Source organism: Euleptes europaea, chromosome 17 (genome assembly GCF_029931775.1).
Source record: "Euleptes europaea isolate rEulEur1 chromosome 17, rEulEur1.hap1, whole genome shotgun sequence".
Lineage (NCBI taxonomy): Eukaryota > Metazoa > Chordata > Lepidosauria > Squamata > Sphaerodactylidae > Euleptes > Euleptes europaea.
Genome location: NC_079328.1, coordinates 49,120,868 through 49,140,780, shown reverse-complemented (window position 1 = coordinate 49,140,780; position 19,913 = coordinate 49,120,868). Strand labels below are relative to the sequence as shown.

The 19,913-nt window shown below is 44.4% G+C and overlaps 1 protein-coding gene across 2 annotated transcripts in view; it reads right to left on the bottom strand.

The window, feature by feature from the left end:
* The window catches only part of BANP (BTG3 associated nuclear protein), a 173,187-nt gene that overhangs the window by 33,965 nt on the left and 119,309 nt on the right, over nucleotides 1–19,913 (bottom strand). The window lies entirely within an intron of this gene.

Here is a 19,913-nt window from a genome sequence, read left to right as displayed (position 1 = left end):
AGCCCTATACAGTTTGGGACCAACATACCTGAAGGACAGCCTAATCCCTTACGAACCTGCCCAACCACTACGGTCACCTTCGGAGGTCCTGCTTCGGGCGCCCCCACCTTCTGAGATTAGGCAGGTGGCAACCAGGGAGAGGGCCTTCTCCATCATGGCGCCAAAGCTCCAGAACTTTCTCCCCAGGGAGATTTGTCTGTCCCCATCTGTGGCTGTGTTCCGGCAGTGGGTGAATACTTTTTCTGTTTGGTTTGGCATGCCCTCAATGACCCCTCCTTCTTAACCAACATTTTAAATGTTTTGTAGGTATTTTAACCCAGTTTTTTCTCACGGCTTTAATGATTTATGTTTGGGAAAGGGTTTGATTTTAATGGCTTTTAAATGTAATTTTACAGTGCATGTTTTAAATAGTTAGCCACATTGGTGGCCCTTAGAAGTGCAGAAAGGCGAAATACAAATTTTGTAAAAAAGTAAAAAATAAATAATTTGGCTGGCACAATACTACTGGAGTCACTGAAACGTGAGCCCACCTCACGAAATGTGAGATCACAGTGTTTATGTAGAATTAAGATACCTTTTCCCCCCTGTACTGAAAGCTAGAGAATGTGTTCTCTCTCTCTCTTGCCAAGCCCTCTGAGCTAGAAAGAAATACATGCCTTTGTGTGTGGAGGGAAATTAGCTGTAAGTAATGTTTAGCAGGCACAAACTATGAAATGAACCACTGCTGACCCTTGGTATTTCTGTACCAAGTTCAAAATTTGCCACAGCGCTAATTCCCACTGATGTACAAACATGCTGTCATTCTGCGCAGATAATTGTGCTCTGCCCCTAACGACATTTACGGTGTTCTTTTCAGGGGCCCACACAGGCCCGCTTTACACTCATTTCATGCTTTTATTTACAAAGGATCTCTTTGATTGCCATGCCAGGCTCCACAGAGAGCGATGCCCTTCTTGAAATCATTGCAAATGGTAGGGCTTCACACTTTAAGCCTTTGACATTCAAGAATTAATTGCAGAAGCAGTGATGAAAGATCTACGCAAATTGGGAAGTACCACGGACTAGGAATGAGGGACCTCAGATTGGATTTATAAGATCACCAGGAATGAGGGACGACAGAGCACACGGGTTTAAAGAGGTTTCATTTTCCACTTTGGGGAAGGGTTGTGCCTCAGTGGTAGAGCATCTGCTTGGCAGGCAGATGGTCCCTGGCTCAATCTCCAGCATCTCCAGTTAAAAGGACAAGGCTTTAGGTGATTTGAAAGACCTCAGCCTGAGTCCCCAGAGAGCCGTCGCAGTCTGAGATGACAGTACTGCCCTTTATGGACCAATGGTCCAATGCAGTATAAGGCAGCTTCATGTGTTCAACTTTCAGAGCAAGGCCTGAACCAAAGGGCAGACGTTCTAGACAGACAACATTCCCCCTTCCATGGCAGAGTGGGGATTTGAACTAGGGTCTCTCAGATGCTAATTCAGCTCTCTCACCACTAAACCAAGTTGACGACACTGGAGGCATCTGAACTGTCCAAACAGATGACACGGCCAGAGAAGACTGCTACAGGGATCTTGGCTGGCTCATGGATTCAGGGAGGCTTTCATGTTGGCCTCAGACCATGGAGGCTTTCAAGGTCACAGCCATACCTTGAATTGAGCCCAGAAGCCAATAAATGGCCAGGGTATCTGTTCAAAACAAGGATAATACCCCCCCCCCCCCGGGTCAAAGGCGAGCAGCCTCATTTTGCACCAATTGTAGCGTGGTGTAGTAGTTAAGAGTGGTGGCTTGGGGCAGTGGACTCTGATCTGGAGAACAGGGTTTGATTCCTCACTCCTCCACATGAGCGGCGGATGCTAAGCTGGTGAACCAGGTTGGTTTCCCCACTCCTACACATGAAGCCAACTGGGTAACCTTGGGCTAGTCACACTCTCTCAGCCCCACCTACCTCACAGGGTGTCTGTTGTGGGGAGAGGAAGAGAAGGTGATTGTAAGCTGGTTTGATTCTTCCTTAAGAGGTAGAGAAAATCGGCATATGAAAACCAACTCTTTTTCTTCTTCTAGCTTCCAAGCTGTGTTCATAGGCAGCACCGCGTAGAACATCTTGCTGTAACTCAGCCTCAACAGAGGTTCCAAACAAAATGTAAATGAAAGATGACCTTCCTAGCAACAGTGCCACGGTACTGAAGCCAGAGTCCAGCCAAAGGACTGTTTCTTCCCACTTAACCACCGGCAACGCTTGGGTTGTGCAATACGCATCACTCCCAGTATGCAAATGTAAAACTGACCTAAAGGTCTCTTCGTTTTATAATCCCACAACAGAGAACTCTCACGCTGCTCAGATATTATGCTGTACTTTTTACAGAGATGTCCAGATAACAAATTTCTTTTGTAGGTTCTGCTTAAAGAACACATTCCAAAATTCAAGAGTCACTCTAGGGCTCAAGCAAAGCCCCAACGTGTGCAGAACCTTTCCCATGCATACAGAATTTATGATGGGTTGGATATAATGGTGATTTAACTGGGTGGTTTATTTAGAGAAGAGGTGGTAATATGCCGAGTGTACAATTCACTAATAAATAACCAGCTCAACAATTGTTTAGACTCAGATTAACAATAAGCTTGTAACCAGCTGCTAGGTTGTAACGGTTTTGGTTTTTACTCATTTAGTATACCTGATGACATGTCATAAATCTACAGGGGAAAATTAAAAACCAGACAGAGAAAATCCCTGTTTGGATCTTACAGCTACAAAGTCTTCCAAAGGAGCTCAGAGGAAGAACTTGAAGACACTTATCTTCAAGCTGTCCTGGTTCTCCTCTCCCTACAGAAAGGCTAAAAAAGAAATAGTTCCAAAGTGAAATGAGTACTTTACAAGCACAGATTCACAACAAAATGGAAGCAGTTAAGTGAAAACCTCCAGGATCATTTCAATTCGTCCTCAGCTCTTGGTTCATGATAAGCAGAAATCTTCTCATTTTATGGGGGAGAGTCACAAGATAACCGACATTTGCCCAAAGACACACAGAAAGAACATGGCAGTACCATTATGCAACTCAGCCTGCCAGATCCAAAGCTCAGTTCTCTGTGCACTGCTCTGGGCTGGTTTCACTGATCTATCAGAACATTCCTTTGCTCTAATGTGGGGTTGTTATGACCTTCTGATGCTCCAGGATGTTCTGTGTCCATTATTTTTTGATTCCTACAATCTTCTGATTAGACAGATCCAGTATAATTTGTTTAGAGCGCATGTATCTTTTAAAAAGCACACGTGTGGCATAATCTGACTGGAGTGGGGGTGGTGTAGTGGTTAAGAGCAGTGGTTTGGAGTGGTGGACTCTAATCTGGAGACCCGGGTTTGATTCCCCCACTCCTCCACATGAAGCCAGCTGGGTGGCCTTGGGCTAGTCACACTCTCTCAGCCTCACCTACCTCACAGGGTGTCTGTTGAGGGGAGGGGAAGGGAAGGTGATTGTAAGGCAGTTTGACTCTCTCTTAAGTGGTAGAGAAAGCTGGCATATAAAAAACAACTCTTTTTCTTCTTCTTAGGGAGATGGGGACATGGCCAGTTTTGCGTTATAATCACAAAAATCAGAATAGGAAGCTAAAATATAATGAAGTCTCCTATTTCTAAGAGTATTTTACACATACAACAAAGAAAATGACGATGGTCCTATAATGCACAACTTGCTAATACAATTTAAAGTCCAAACAAATGAAAGGATCCAACCTTTTGGCTTCATAAGCTGATTTTTGTGATTGTGTCAATTTAGCATAGAGGTGTTCTTTTCATATCATCAGTTTTATGTTATGGCGGGCAAGGGTCAGAATATTTTTATTTACTCAAGGCATCTTAAACATGACTTTCTCCCAGAGGGACTCAAGGCACACTGCAATATTTTAAACCACAAGACATGTACACAACAGATTTTAATTCTACAAGCTACTCAATAAATGCATAGTTCAACAAATCGTCTAATACTTCCATCTAAAACAATTACTGATGAGAAAAGGATGCTTTAAATCATTTCACTTTTGTAGTGGCACTGGAACACTAGCAAAGCAAAGGGCTTTGGTGAGATCCTGAAAAAGGCTATTCTGGATCTGCATGCAAAGTGGACCTGGAGCAGGTCTTGACCTGAAGAACCGGAGTGTTGCTGTGAGTAGCTGATATGTGGGTCCCAGGCCATGATGGCTGCAGAGAGGTCATGGCCTTGGCTGCCCCCATTTCTCTGAATCCATAAACTGCAAGAGGGAAGGAAAAGCCTGCTTGGATTCAATTTTGAAGATGAAGCTTTGTTTATCCGCTCACTTGATAGCAGTATGAGACGTCCAGCCAAGGGAAACACGGCAGTGAAAGTGACCCTTCAACCAAAGAGTGAGAGAGGATTCCAGTCTGGGTTATTAAGGATGAAACTCGTGTTAAATTATGTGCTATTCAACAGACCTCCAATGGGTGTGACAGCCCTAAACTTTCTCAGAAACTATGAAATAGGCATAGCTGAGATATAAAGGATGAGGGTGAAAGAGCCACTGGAAAAATATTTGGAGTGTTGACTTTAAAAAAAAAGTTATATAAATTATATTCTGCAGTTGATTACATCCACCAGTTTCTGCATTTCCAAGCAGAGCTAGGGCTAACCAAAACAAGCTTGATATGGAATAGAAGATGCATTTTTTAAAAGCGAGTATTGTTTTGAATTGTTAGATAACACCCAGAATGGACCACCAACGTGCCAAGTCAAAGAAACGAAGCTGCTGGTCTCCTACACATTTCTCTGGAAGAATCAAGAGGAATGCTTGAAAATGGCTTCAAGGCTTGTTTCTAATTCTTCGCCACAACTATATAATGCAGAGAATATGCCAAGCTGGGACCTTAAACAGACACATCAGAAGACAGCAGGAAGACTTCTCATCGCAAGACAAAACAATCCGACCACCAAGCTGCCCTTCCCCAACCAACCCACGCCATCAGCAGGTGTGCTGTCTAGAGAGGCAAATGGTCCCAGATGACCACAGTCACGAACGGCCACCCCTCCCCGCACCTACTCACTGCTCATTTGACTTGGGGCGGGGGGGTTGCTAAGTGGATCTTTTCAGATTGTGGACTCTGAGTGCTGGCAGAATCTTTTACCAGCCAAGAACCTGCCCCAATGCTTAAAAAGAAAGGAAGAGGGAGGGGAGGAAAACTAACCATAAATTGAGATGTCAGCAAACACAGACTACACTTATTGGATTGTCTCTTCAAGCCCGTGAACTTCCTTTGCTGTTACAATTGCTCTCAGGAAACAACCCCTGACTCTCCTATTCTTTAAAAAAAGAAGAAGTTAAAATTCTAGATAGGAAAGCCGGAACTTCTCATATGTTATTTTAGAGTTGTAATTTACTTGTGTTTATATTTTATTATCTGTTATTATGGAAGGTTTGTTTTATTTTTGTTATAAACCACACTGAGCCCTGCTTTGGAAGGGGGAGGGCAGGATGATGATGATGATGATAATGTTGTTATTAATCACACATCTCTTTACAAGAATAGTGATTGCACAAAAATGGAGACAAAAAGGATACGCCATCTATAAGAGAAGGGATATTTAGTGAAATTGTGTTGGTGTGATATCTTAGAAGTAATAACTTCTCATATGCTACTTTTATATTATTATTAATTAGTCTTGCATCTATTAACAACAGCAAAAATATTAGCTGCAATATCCTCAACAATTCTGGGGCTAAAAGAATGATTGAATCAAGACAGCAAAATGCCCTAAATTTATAAACCCAAAAATAACAAGACTTAAGTAAGATAAAAATACACTTGGGAAAAACATGGCAACCTTTTATTGAATCCTGGAAGTCTAATTATAATATTTATTTTAATGAGTTCAAATATTTTTTGATTTAGTAATATATGTTCATTGTTTTTGTTGCATTTTTCTATTCAAGAGGTAGATTAAACGGTCTTACTCTATGATCTGACATTAACAATGAATTAATTAAGATTTATAAAAGAAGAATGGGACATGGTTATCTATAAGCAACGTGACAAATTATTGTGGGGTCAAAGAAGGGAGACAAATAGATATTTTGTTTATAATGGGCATTATTTCCAGTGTCTTGGATATCAAAATGCAAGATAATATGTGGCCAAACATCTTGCCTCAGTCAATCTGCATACAGATTTTTCCAAAGCTGACTATTTAGACCTGGACTTCCCACTTCTTTCATTATACTGTTCAGTCACATCTTTTTTAAAGCCTAGACGCTTAAGGAAAAGGTGGTTCCAAAACCACACCCACTTAATTACTTTTTAAAAGATGATAATACCAAAACATCTGGAGCCTTGCTTTTGGTGGCCAGGGTTAAGCCAAGCTAAAAACATCTGGATCTTAGCTTTTCGTGGCTGGGGTTCAGTCCGAACAGTGGAGGTGGGGGGGTGTTTTATTAGTTGTTGAGTTTTAATTACTGCTTTTCAACAGCTGCATGTCAACAAATGTTTTATCAATGCTTGTATATGCTGTTGCCAATCTCGAGGATTCAGGACAGGGCACGCTACACATGCAAAGGAGTTTCACTCATCTGGTGGGTAATATTTAGGATTTATATAAAGGAGAGAGAGAAAGAAAGAGATAGAGATGCATGAATGTAATACATGCATAGTAAAAGCAATTGTGATGATAAAGAAATGGGGAAATGCATCTACAGCCATCCTGTGGAAGGATTTAGAAGACAAGATTCCACTGGCTGGTGACGCATCACCAGCCACACATGCACATGCCTCTATGGATCAACACCCACGTAAATTGGCTAAGATACTCCTACATGCATCTACACATACAGGAGACCCACCTTTGGATCTGCTCCTTTTGACAATGCAGAACAGCACTCAGCGCAACTTTGACAATTCAGAACTGATCTACTGAGGTTTATGTGTGCAAAGTTAAGGCCAATCCATTCCTAGGTAGGGTTGCCAGGTCCTTCCTTGCCATCAGGAGGAGATTTTTGGGGCAGAGCCTGAGAAGGGCGAAGTTTGGGGAGGGGAGGGACTTCCATGCCACAGAATCCGATGGCCAAAGTGGCCATTTTCTCCATGTGAACTGATCTCTATTGGCTCGAGATCAGTTGTAATAGCAGGAGATCTTCTGCTACTACCTGGAGGTTGGCAGCCCTACTCCTAGGTAATGATGAACACTTTAACAATGAGACTTAATGGGTTGTACCCAGACTAAACTGGCAATTTCCATGACTCTCCTTTCCTGCTGCAGACCTCTCCCCATGTTGTTCTTCAGCCCCCCCAATCCACCAGGTGCAGCATTTCACGAAGATCAGTGGGCTGCAGTCAGGGGTGGGGCAGGAAAGTCCCATTATGCCTTTGGAAAATGTAATCTGGATCCAACCCAATATTTGTAAGAAAAAATAGTGTTTACTGCAACTTTGGTTAAATTAGCCAATAAAATCCCAAACTAGATTATTCTCACTTTCTTCATTCTTGTGCACTGATGTGTACATGGTTTTCTTCTCCCCCACAACCCCCATCTCTACCAGCAGGAGAAACCGTTGTCACTCTCATGAGCAATACTTTCCCACAAACATTTGAACAACAACAACAACAAAGCGTACTGCATCCCTGTTGGCCCAACTCTTCAAAAATGCCCCAATCAGTGAACACAGTATATATATGCCTACTGGTGGGCTTAAGAGGAATCCGCATATGACACTTCTCTGAAAAAGTTTAAGAACCCAATCAAACCCTTTAGAGGTTGACACACAGGAAACGAGGCACACTTGAGTCTCCAGGACCCAACAGAATTCCAGCTAATTCACACTCTTCTCAAATGCTGACTCACACGTTGATGAATTTAGTAGTTTATAGCCCACAGCACTCAGTGGGATGGTGCCCATAACATTTTTCATTGGGCAGTCAATTAATGTGTACAGGAGTGATGGGGAAAGGAAACCGAGCCATTCTGAATCTATCACAACATTTTTAAGAAACCAAAGCGTTTCAAAAGCTTGTGCTAGGTCTGAAAACCAAGAGCACTTTGCACCGAACTGTCTTTTCTGCTGCCTCTAAAGAGACACAGGCATTTCTTGGTCAGTGATGATGACTGGGCGCCAGTCTTTGAAAACAAAAATAGTTGGTCCCAGGGAGCTGCTGGTGACGCCTGTTTAACCTTAAACAGAGACTGTGATAAAACTACAAAATATGTTGTGTGAACATGTGGAAGGTTTTACAACCCTCTGCTTTAAAAAAAAAAAAACCCAGAACACGACACATGACGCTAACAAATTAAAGATGACAACTGTAGGCACAGTGAAAATATCTGTGCATGAGGCTGGGTGCTAACTCCACACAGGAGATGGTGGGATCCATCGGTATGGTGGGGCTTTGTGCTCCAGGCAAGGGGTATCTTGAGAGAGAGCCCTGCCATTTTCAAAGTCGCTGCCCCTCCAGCCGTCAGCTATGATGTACAATCAAGGGTGGGGAAACAGAATCTGCTGCTGGGGCATGCCCTTTCTGTGTAAAAATAAAATGTTGACAAAGGCCAGCCTGGTCGTCTCTGTGAAATGAATCTTCTGGACTTCACTCTCCCCTGTTTGCCATGCAGGCACAAGTGGTCCAATTTCTCAAGTGCAAAAGGAACAAACAGGATCAGGGCTGGCGATCAAACCCCCAGGTGGAAAAAGTCCCCTGAGACAGAGTGGTAAAATTCAGCTTAACTGCCAATTGCCCGTTCATCTCTGTTCACTGTATAGAGAACTGCCGTTGCAAATCGTTCCACTGACACCCTGCTTACCACTTTCTGCGTTCAGTTTAGCAGACGGCAGCTTCCCGCAATATCAAGGGCTTTTGCTGTAAAAGTGAGGATGCCGTAGCTGGCTGGATGACTGCAAACATTCAGGGGCCTTTAAATCAAGGGTATTTCAAATCGAGCATTAAAAGCATGGATATTATACTGCTTTCCCTGGATCTCAAGGACTGTTCATTATCCTGTTAAAAAACAGGTGCAGGACATTTCGAAAGCTGCTTGACTGTTGCAAGGGAAATCAGATTGAAAATAGCCCTGGTGCCGTTAGTGGGATGCTGTCAGCCTTGGAGCACTGGCTAAAATCACCGCTGTAAAACAAATGCTGTGTAAATCAGAAACACTCATAAACCCTACAGAAGGCTGGCAAGGGACCTACGCCCATATATATGATGCTTGTTAATTGAACATGAAAAGATGACAACTGCACAAGCTTGGGGTCAAGGGCATCTCCCTTGCACTCTTCTTAAAGAGAGTTTAGTGTAGGGGATATTTTAAAGGGAGGGCCCAGACTTCGCCCTAGGAAGGAGGGGGGGGAGATACCTCCCAATCACGATTCATAAAACTGACTCTTCTATAACCCCTTGCTCGTTTTAGCACAGGGCTGACTCCAAATCCCATTCATCCTTCATTTCCCTTCCTACCGTGTCCCCTTGTTCTAGCCAGCCTGGAAAAGCATTTTTCCATGGGTCCACAGCTTGCAAATCCCAGTTCTCAGATTCTTCTATTTCCATAGGCTAATTCACTTGGATACTGGTCAGATCTGACCTGATGGAGCTAGGATACACAAGCTCTGTGCAGCGCTTCAAGGGACAAAGGCAATTTTGGACATCCTGGCAGCAGCTGTGTGTGCTGAACATGGAACATCCCAATCACATACAGCAGGGTAGGAGACTAAGCTTTAAAAGTCAAAACAAGAGGGTAACTGATCTATTCCTCCCCCGACCAATATAGCTTACATACCCGCAACCTTTATTCCTACGTGTTTTTCTTTCAGCCTGGCTGGGAACAAACAGTGGGTGAGGTGGGGGGGGTCTTCAGAGACATAGGCCATTAACGCATGGCTAGAGAGTGGTGCAGAGTGGTAAGCTGCAGTACTGCAGTCCAAGCTCTGCTCACGACCTGAGTTCGATCCCAACTGAAGTTGGCTTCAGGTAGCCGGCTCAAGGTTGACTCAGCCTTCCATCCTTCCGAGGTCGGTAAAATGAGTACCCAGCTTGCTGGGGGTAAAGGGAAGATGATGGGCGAAGGTGCTGGCAAACCACCCTGTAAACAAAGCCTGCCTAATAAACATCAGGATGTGACGTCATCCCATGGGTCAGAAATGACCTGGTGCTTGCACAGGGGACCTTTACCATTTTAGAGAGCAGTTGGTTTGTCCCTCTCACGTCTCACGTTCTTCAAAACCGAGAGCAAAAAACCAAATGTATGAGAGGGACAACCCCGAAGGCGTCTGACAGGCAGTAGAGGGCCTTGCTGCCCTCTTATCCTGCATGTTTACTTGTAAGTAAACTCACATGGGATCCAGTGGCCTAGTTAAAACTGCTTTGGCTCTGCAAACTTCATTCACCACAACTGGGCAGGCAGCCCTAATTTTTACTGGACTTGTCCCCACTGTATGTGAAGGGATGCATTACTGAACGGTGTGAACATGTATGGCAGGGACATCGCATGAAATGCAGCTTATTTTTACAGCACAGGTTAGGGACGGGGGGGGCGGGGGGGCTGTGTTTGGAAAAGCAGAGGTTACCTCAATCCTTTTGAGTCCTGAAACGTATTTTGTAGCTAGCATCAGAAGTATGACAAATGAGTAACAAATGGCAACATTTGTCATACAGTAAAGATACTTTCAAGATTTTCCTTAGTTTGGTCAATTACTTCAAGATGCCTTAAATAACTTGTGATTATTTTTAAAAGTCATGATCTCAAATAGTGCATGTGAACCCCTTTCTACCTTTTCCTCAGAACGCAGGGGACATTTCATGCGTATTTTGTTTCTGGAAGGAAATGCAAAAGACCACAGGCATATTTCTATACAATGTGAGTACAGCTACAGCCTGGTGAGGATTTTTGCAGGCTCCTTAGGGGAGGTTTACTAAGAATGGACTGATATACATGGGGGTGGGGGGGGAATCCCAACATTTATTTATTATTTACTTCATTTATACTCTACCCTTCTCACCAATGAGGGCCCAAGACAGTTATCCTCACATCAACCCTGGGAGGTAGGTTAGGCTGATGTGACTGGTCCCAGGTAACCCAGCAAGCTACCACGGCAGTGCAGCGATTCGAACATGGGTCTCCCAGATCTTAGTCCGGTGCTCTATCCAGTATAAACACACCCTAGTCTCTAAGCCTACGATATATTTAAGTATATCAGGGTTGTATGCCACTAATGCGTTTTGGTTGTTTTTTTTACTGGTTAACAAATTTAGAATTTAGGAAGATATGAATTTAAGAAGTTGGACCTGAGTGAGGACAGAATAGCTCAGCTGCTGGTCTGCAAAGAAAGAGCATTGGGCCATATCCACTTTCCATCGCTGTGTTTACTCAAAGTCTTTCTTTGCCTTCACCTTTCAGTTTAGAAAAAACTTACTAGGAAGCTAAAGAAAAACAACAAAGGGAATACGCATCAATTAAAACCCCGCTTTTGTAACAGGTCAAGGCACTGGCAAAGGGTTGCCACTTTTGTGCAATTGGGATCCCTCACCAAAATGAGAACCAGAAATATTCCGCATTGGGATTTTGAGAGTAAAGAACCAATTAGCTGTAATCAAAGCACTGCTTCAATTACAGAACAATAAATCCTGAAATGCACCACAAATTCTTAAAACGGCTCTTCCATTCCTGGGCGTACCATTTTATATCAGTAGATTTCTACTGCTGCTGCACGTCAGGACCAACTTCCTCCTTTAGACTACCAATGTTTATGAGATTAAAAGCATCCCATAAGCGCTGAATTTGGCTATCGAGCCTCCACATTTCAACAAAGAAATAGATGCATGCATCCGTATATTTCAGTAACACAATATTAACCACGGCATTCTCAATTGTCCCATGATATTATCATAATCTAATGGATAATATATCTTTTCAAGGGTTAGGAGGAGAATGCCAAAGGCGCTTACGCCACATGCAGCCGTACAACAGATGAAAACAGGTTACAAACCCTGCTCACGTTCACCATTTATCAAATTGTGAAGCCTTGGAAAGCTGCCAAAGCAAACCGAAAAACCTCTCATGCTACCTAAACAGCCACATCCAGGGAATATTTTAACATAGCCGTCAAGGCATGTCCACATGTTTTCAGCAGCATTGGAAGCTGACTGAGGGTGGGGGGGGGGGAAATATACACCCTCCATTAATAATGGGGACATTAAATGCCAATTTTTTTCTCCCTGAGAAAGTTATTGCCTTTTAGCCCACCATTCTCCAAAGAGAACATAAGAACATAAGAAAAGGCATGTTTGATTAGACCAAGGCCCATCAAGACCAGCAGGCTGTTCACACAGCGGCCAAATAAAGTGCCTCTAGGAAGCCCAGGAACAAGACGACTGCAGCAGCATTTATCCTGCCTGTGTTTCACAGCACCTAATATAGTAGACATGTTCCTTTGACCTGTTCTCCTGGAGAAAATAGGTATGCATCATGACTAGTAACCATTTTGACCAATAGCCATGGATAGCCCTCTCTTCCATGGCTCTCCCCTCTTAAAGCCTTCCAAGTTGGCAGCCATCACCACATCCTGGGGCAGGGAGTTCCACAATTTAACTATGCATTGTGTGAAGAAATACTTCCTTTCATCTGTTTTGAATCGCTCACCCTCCAGCTTCAGCAGATTGCCCTGCGTTCTAGTATTATGAGAGAGGGAGAAAAGCTTCTCCCTGTCCACTCTCTCCATACCATGCATAATTTTATAGACCTCTATCATGTCTCCCCTTAACCGCCTTCTTTCCAAGCTAAACAGCTGTAGCTCAGTGGCTGAGCATCTGCTTGGCATTCAGAGGGCCCCAGGCTCAATTCCTGGCATCTCCACTTACATGGCGTAGGTGATATGAAAGACTCCAGGGCCTGAGACCCTGGAGAGCCGCTGCTAGTCTGAGTAGACAACACTGACTTTGATGGACCGAGGGTCTGATTTATGGGATCCAGGCAATAGCAGCCTTCAGGGATATTCTCACTAAGTTGGGGGCTCAACCCTTCCCCTTGGCTTGCAAATCAAGGGAGCAGCTTTTGCCTCCTGTGGGAGCTGTAGGGCCTCGTCAACATTTCAAGATGCTTCGCTTTGTATTTCACAGGCAACAGCGAACCGAATCTCTCTGCATTCCTGCTTTCGAGAAGGGGGAGCTCACACAATACACAATACGCAGCAGTGATCTTTTGTCTATTTGTCTAGCACACTGTGTCCTTGGGCCTCTTTTGGCTGTGCTTCCCTTTCTGGCCAATCTACTTTTGATACGCGGTTGTTTTTGCGACTTTTCTGGGATGCTTCTTGGAACCAGGCAACCCCAAAAGCCCTTTCGCCTACAACCCTTTATGGGAAAAGTGATATTTTCCACTCCTTTGGGGAAGGAAAGGGTTTCTCATAAGGGATCGATTCCCTCCACTACCTAGGCAATCCAAGATTCCTGTTTTCCTTCTGGCATCCAACAAAGGAACACTTTTATTAGAAGAAAAGTGACACAGTGTGCCGTCTGTGGATCTAAGCACATTTTCCCCGATGTGACAAATGAATGAAGTTGGTCAAAAACAATTTGGGAGACCGGGGAGCAAAGGCTTTTTCCTCGCTCTGAAGGCAAAAATGCCGTCATTTGGTTGTATATAAAATGTAAAAACACACTGACCATTCCCACTCCTGCTAGAATTTTTCCGCTGCTGTGTTTCCAAGGAATTATTTAATGGGAAAGATAGTTTTAAAAGAGTTATGAAAATGTTTTATTTTAAAAGAGTGCAGGAACACAAAGTTATGGATGCCACTGTCATTGTTGGAGGGCAGCTCAAAATGATCTGAACAGATAGGAGGAGGAATCCCAGCAGAATTGTGCTCGCCTAAATGAAGACGTACTTCTTTTTGTGACTTTGGGATTCTTTCAAAGCCAAGACACGGACTCTAATGATCAATTCTGGGAGAGGGGGTGTAGCAGCAAAGTTTCAAGTAGTCAGCAGATCATGCAAAGTGACGGTATCGCTTTACTCTGCTCTGGTTAGACCTCACCTAGAGTACTGTGTTCAGTTTTGGGCACCACATCTTAAGAAGGATGTAGACAAGCTGGAACGTGTCCAGAGGAGGGCAACAAAGATGGTGAGGGGTCTGGAGACCAAGTCCTATGAGGAAAGGTTGAAAGAGCTGGGTATGTTGAGCCTAAAGAGGAGAAGGCTGAGAGGTGATATGAAAGCCATCTTCATATACTTGAAGGGCTGTCATAGAGAGGATGGTGCTGGGTTGTTTTCTGTTGTCCCAGAAGGTCGGACCAGAACCAACGGATTGAAATTAAATCAGAAGAGTTTCCGTCTAGACATTAGGAAGAATTTTCTAACAGTTAGAGTGGTTCCTCAGTGGAACAGGCTTTCTCGGGAGGTGGAAAGCGCTCCTTCCCTGGAGGTTTTTAAGAAGAGGCTAGATGGCCATCTGTCAGCAATCCTGATTCTGAGAACTTAAGCAGATGACGAGAGGGAACTCATCTTGGTCATCTTCTGGGCATGTAGTGGGGGTCACTGGGGGTGTGGGGGGGGAGGTAGTTGCAAATTTCCTGCATTGTGCTGGGGGTTGGACTAGATGACCCTGGTGGTCCCTTCCAACTCTATGATTCTTCCCTCTGCCGTGAACTAGGCACATCTAGCTTTGCTCTGAGAAATCAGGAGGCCCATACATGAATGGACTGCTTTTGTCTTTTAGCATAGAAGACACTACTCTCCTTTTCTTCCCCACGGCTCCAGAAAGAGCTTAGTGAGCCAAGAGAGAAAGAGGGAGCCGCTGAGGCTTTCAGATGCCCCTTGGCACCCAGGGCTTAATCAGAGTGAGTTGGAGATGGCTTAGAAATGAAACCTTAATGGATCAGAAGCGCTCCAACTTCCAGTGGGTTCCTCTCTTACTAGTACTAATGACCAATAATATATTCCAGGCCCACAGCAGGAACTTTACAAACGTAATTAACTTTAACTCCAGGTAATCCAATTTATGGTGACATTTCAAGTTTTATTGCCGGGCAAAGATTAAGAGGGATTCAAGAGTTTTTTCCCCCCTGACAACAAACCAGTAAAAAGAAACAACTCTCTGTCCATCGCTGCTGTGGTCACCTCATTCCTTTGGTCCAGAGAGTTAAACTTAGATACTTCACTGCAACAAGCAAAATACAGAAGTACTTTTTTAAAACAGCAAACGATCTTTAACTTTGAGGGAGGTGGACATTCATTTTAAATACTTGCCTTCTCAGCTACAGAAAAGTTTACATATTGATTATTATTGGAAGCATTTTTATCCTGTCCTTCTTCCAAGGAGTTTTGCCTCTCTATTTTCATGGTACAATAATCCTGGGAGGTAGGCTATCATACTTTGGTCACATTATGAGAAGACAAGAGTCACTGGAAAAGACAATCATGCTAGGAAAAGTTGAAGGCAGAAGAAAAAGAGGAAGACCCAACAAGAGATGGATTGACTCTATAAAGGAAGCCACGGCCCTCAATTTGGAAGACCTGAGCAAGGCTGTTAAGGAGAGGAGGACATTTTGGAGGACATTGATTCATAGGATTGCCATGAGTCGAAAGCGACTTGATGGCACTTAAGACACACAGGTTAGTCTGAAAGAGAATGACACAACCAAGGTCCCCTCGTAAATTTCATCGCAAGTGGTGATTTGAGCCAATGTCTCCCTGGCCCTAGCCCAATATTATCACCACAATGTCACATTAGCTTTTTTACTAATAGCTCTACAGAACAATTTCAGAGGGTAGCAGTGTTGGTCTACAGCAGAACAGTTAGATTCAAATCCAGGAGCACCTTAGAATCCAGCAAGAGTTTCAGAGCATGAGCTTTCGGGAGCCAAAGCTCCCTTCGTCAGACACAGAACAGTCCACAGGACAGTAATGCTTAGTGTTTATTCTAGCATTCAAAGCACTTCACATACATCATCTTGCCACAATCCTCACAATATTTATTTATTTATTTGCTTGCTTGGCTTGTATGCTGCCCTTCCCCAGCTTTCACTCAGGCTCAGAGCAGCTCACAACATTCCAGTAGTTAAAACCCCAACAATTTACAATAGCCTTGCAAATTAGGACAGTATTATTCTTCCAATAGTACAGATGGGGGAGGGGGGGTCTGAGACCAAGAAAGAGTTGCTTCAAACCAGGGACAACTCATTCTCTGTGATCCCCCCTCTCTCTTCACCTTATAAAGTCAGCATTGAAAGCTGGCATTGGCAATCTAGATTGAGGATAAGCAGCCCAGGCGTAGCTTGGAGGAGGAGGAGGAGGAGGAGAAGAGTTGATTTTTATATGCCGACTTTCTCTACCACCAGCTTACAATCAAACTGGGTTACAATCACCTTCCCTTTCCCTCTCCACAACAGACACCCAGTGAGGCAGGCGGGGATGAGAGAGTGTGACTAGCCCAAGGTCACCCAGCTGGCTGTGTGTGTAGGAGTGGGGAAACAAATCCAGTTCCCCAGATTAGCCTCCTCTGCCGCTCATGTGGAAGAGTGGGGAATCAAACTCGGTTCTCCAGATCAGAGTCCACCACTCCAAACCACCGCTCTTAACCACTACACCACGCTGGCTCTCATTTTCATTTGTATGCTCAGCAACTGTAATCAATGGCACCCTTTCCCTCGGGAGTAAGTGCTCAGCTAACTCTCCATTTCCGGATGCTTTCCTTGGAACTGGGACAGGTGGGGATTATGGAGGCAATTAGTCTGAAAGCACAACATTCTGCGGAATCCTTTTGGCACCGTGCTGGAGAGCTCTGACCCAAACTATCGTTCCTTTGGCCAGGCATCTAAATCATAAAACCCTAATCAGAGTTAATGGCGTTCTTAAAATATTTATAACTCAGACTTGCTAAGTGTATTTTATTGTTACAGAGAAGTAAAGCCAGGGGAAACTACGTGCTAAGGGAGCTATCCCTGGGGGCTGGCTTCTGCTCAAGAACGGCCGAGAGTTGCACAGAATCCTTCCCATCTTGTGCAACTCTTCTTCCTTTCCAAGGAGCAAAAGCAGTTCCCAGCAGACTTTATCCTACAGACCACCTTGCGTGTTAATGGAAATATGAACTTGCATTTATTTCATCCTATAATGGGGGTCAAACTGCACTGGGGTCTGCCAGGGCCAAACATGGCTCTTTTCAAAGAGTCTGAATGCTAAACTCAGTCAGCAGTTGAAGCAGTAACAAGTCTGAATGACAGCACTTGAAGGATAACCACCAGCCCAGGGAGGAGGCCTCAACAATCATAGGCCGGAGCAGGTCACATGAACACACATGAACACATGATGCTGCCTTCTACTGAATCAGACCCTTGGTCCATCGAAGTCAGTATTGTCTACTCAGACCAGCAGTGGCTCTCCAGGGTCTCAGGCAGAGGTCTTTCTTATCACCTACCTGCCTAGTCCCTTTAACTGGAGATGCCGGGGACTGAACCTGGGACCTTCTGCATGCCAAGCAGATGCTCTACCACTGAGCCAGAGCATGGCCTTCCCATCAAATACAGGCTTGATCACTGGTCCAAGCAGTGAAAGGACTTCACCACTCCTGTGATCATCTTCGTTCACATTTTGATAAATAAAAAAAACACCCACTTCAGTCCAGCCACCCACTTGACAATGGGGTGGGGTCTGACAATGCAGGAACATGTAAAAACATCTGTCTAGATAGTACCTAAGTGATCAGCATGAGAATGTTCAGTTAAGGGGAGACATGACAGAGGTCTATAAAATTATGCATGATATGGAGAGAGTGGACACTGAGAAGCTTTTATCCCTCTCTCATAATACTAGAACGCGGGGTCATCTGCAGAAGCTGGAGGGTGAGAGATTCAAAACTGATAAAAGGAAGTATTTCTTCACATAACGCATAGTTAAATGGTGGAACTCCCTACCCCCAGGATGTGGTGATGGCTGTCAACTTGGAAGGCTTTAAGAGGGGAGTGGACATGTTCATGGAAGAGAGGAGTATTCATGGCTACTAGTAAAAATGGATACTAGTCATGATGCAAACCTATTATCTCCAGGATCAGAGGAGCATGCCTATTATATTAGGTGCTGTGGAACACAAGCAGTACAATACTGCTGCAGTTGTCTTGTTTGTGGGCTTCCTAGAGGCACCTGGTTGGCCACTGTGTGAAACCGCTGGACCTCGGTCTGATCCAGCATGGCCTTTCTTATGTTCTTATGGATTCATTATTTCTGTAACATGAGGCAGCCCTCAACTTGCAAAAGGATAGTCATACCATTTAAACAAGAGAAACAGCCATCGACTAACTGCGCTCCCATCGTCCAAGCCAAATATGATTATTACAAGAAGGTTCCTGGAGACCTTTCTTCAGCCACCTTAATTGTTCCATGCTGTAGAATCAACCTCTTGTATTTGCAACACAGTGGGGCATAAACCCTGAAACTCAGCAGGCCATATATACTTTAGGTATGCTGAAAAATGGTTTCTCTTGTGCACACCCCAGTGATGTCTAACAAAATACACTGCAGAACAGGCCTGTTTGCACAGCAAAAATATTTGCACAACTTTTGTGCTAAAACTCTGACCTGAAACAATATTTTTATAGTGGAAATGTTTGAATTTCTGCTACCAAGACCTGCAAAGCATGGGGTTATTGCAGGCTTCCATCTCGCTAAACAAGCTACTGCTTCTTGGGGAGCTCACAGGTGAAGGAAAGGGGTTTTTCAAACAGAAAGGTTTGTATACTGTCCCTGTTCTAATCTGCTGTTTGACTCAAAGGTGCCCAAAGGACAGGCAAATGGGATGCCCCTTGTGTGTGTGTATGATGCTTTTGCCAAATTTTCTGCAGATAAAAATATCAAGAATATGCCTTGATCTGGACCCCAGTTGTAACACAGGCACACCAGAAGAAAGGCCTAATAAACCACCTAGGCTATATATGGACCATTTTGCCCCAATTTCAGTGATGGATGTTAACAAGATCCTGGGATCCATGAAAGACCATTACATGTACTTTGGATTTTTGCCGTTCCTGGTTGCTAAAATAATGTAAGGACCATATAAACAATCCCTTAGTATCTATTATAAATCAGTCACTAACTCAAGGCACATTCCTTCGACTGCTCAAAGAGGCGCTACTTAGGAAAACATCCCTACAGAAAAATGATGTGGTTGGTTATCGCTCAGTCTCAGTGTAGGTAAAGTGGAACACTTTTGGACTTCAAACTGGCAAGTCTGGACTTGTTTACCTTCTTTGAGCCCACAGGAATCTTTGCAGTACTGACACAGTGTCGTGGGCAAAGCCACAAAATGTTTGCTGCAGGAGGCAGAGACAGCCGCAGAATAGCTGCTGCAGCTTTTACCTTCAGTCACGCAGTCAAGATCCTTTGTGCCGTTGTGGCAGCTGCTGCCGAAGCACTGCTTTTAAAAATCTGCCCGGCCAATCCACTCTCCAATGGCCAATCAGAAGCCTTGCTGGTAGGGTTGCCAGGTCCTTCTTGGCCACTGGCAGGAGGTTTTTGGAGGTGGAGCCTGAGGAGGGTGGGGTTTGTGGATGGGAGGGACTTCAATGCCACGGAGTCCAATTGCCAAAGCGGTCATTTTCTCCAGGGGAACTGATCTCTATCGTCTGGAGATCAGTTGTAACAGCAGAAGATCTCCAGCTAGTACTGGAGGTTGGCAGCCCTACTTGCTGGGCAAAAGCCCCACTGGCCCTGCCTACTTTCTAAAGACACTTGGGCAAGCCCCAAGAAAGATGTCAGTAGGCGCCATAGCGCCCACAGGCCCCACATTGGGGACCCCTGCTGTAAAGCATCATTTCCCTCTATATTTTCCCCTATAGCCTGCAAACCAATCAAGTGGGTGAGACTAAGCCTGTTTCCACAGAAGCTCTCAGGTTTGGGTGGTCTGCGGGGTACACGCTGTGTGCTCAGCTGGGCATCACCCCCCCCCCCAG